Here is a 975-nt window from a genome sequence, read left to right on the forward strand (position 1 = left end):
GTGTGAGCAATACTCTTCCCAGCTTTCTACATCCTAGAATTCTTTGTGTTTTGAGAACTTTTTTTTATCTAATCCATTTCATGTATGTTTAATATGTAGCATGATAATTGATGTTGCCTTTCATTTACTAGCAATTTTGATTCCCCCTTTGACTTACAGTTATTTTTTAACATACCTATTTTTTATTGGTGTATAATTGCTTTACCGTGTTGTGTTACTTTCTGCTGTACAATGAAGTGAATCAGCTGTGTTGTTGTGCTTAGTTGCTCAGTTGTGTCTGACTCTTTGCTACCCCATGCACTGTAGTCCACCAGGCTCCTTTCTCCATGGAATTCTCCAGGCAAGAATACTGGAGTGGGTTGCCATTCCCTTCTCCAGGGGATCTTCCCAACCCAGAGATCAAACCCAGGTCTCCTGCATTGCAGGCAGATTCTTTACCATCTGAGCCACCAGGGAAGCCCAAATCAGTTGTATGTATACATATATCCCCTCTCTCTTGAACCTCCCACCCACCCCTATCCCACCCCTCTAGGTCACCCCCAAAAATACAGAACGCTTCACAAATTTGCAAGTCATCCTTATGCAGGGGCCATGCTAGTCTTCTCTATATCATTCCAATTTTAGTATGTGTGCTACTGAAGAGAGCACTGATATACAGTTATCTAGATAGAGACTTTTAATAAGTCACTATCATTCTTAGGATTTTTGGACCAGAATGTATATTCAGAATTTATAGGATATGTGTTTAATCTCTATGAAGCCAGGTTTATTAATTATTAATAATAGACAAATTCTCTATCTTTTGTCTGCTTGATCTAAGATTGAAAAACATATGTTAAGGTATCCATTATAGTAGTAGCTTTACACTTTTTTTTAATACCTTTCTTTCTCCCTGGTTATTTTAGTTATAATTTTGTAAGCTATTTTCAGCCCAGAAATACTTATGAATGTCTTTGTTTTGGAATATCAAGCAAG

General features: G+C 37.2%; 1 non-coding gene across 1 annotated transcript; it reads right to left on the bottom strand.

Moving 5' to 3' along the window:
- Positions 1–541: 541 nt before the first annotated feature.
- Positions 542–648, bottom strand: LOC147368910 (U6 spliceosomal RNA). The gene has a single exon (XR_015168717.1). It is a non-coding gene; the product is annotated as a U6 spliceosomal RNA (small nuclear RNA).
- Between the last annotated feature and the right edge of the window lie 327 nt (positions 649–975).

The sequence above is a fragment of the Bos grunniens genome, chromosome 7 (assembly GCF_055505025.1).
Source record: "Bos grunniens cultivar Pamir isolate PY7600 chromosome 7, Bosgru_T2T1.0, whole genome shotgun sequence".
Taxonomy (NCBI): Eukaryota; Metazoa; Chordata; class Mammalia; order Artiodactyla; family Bovidae; genus Bos; species Bos grunniens.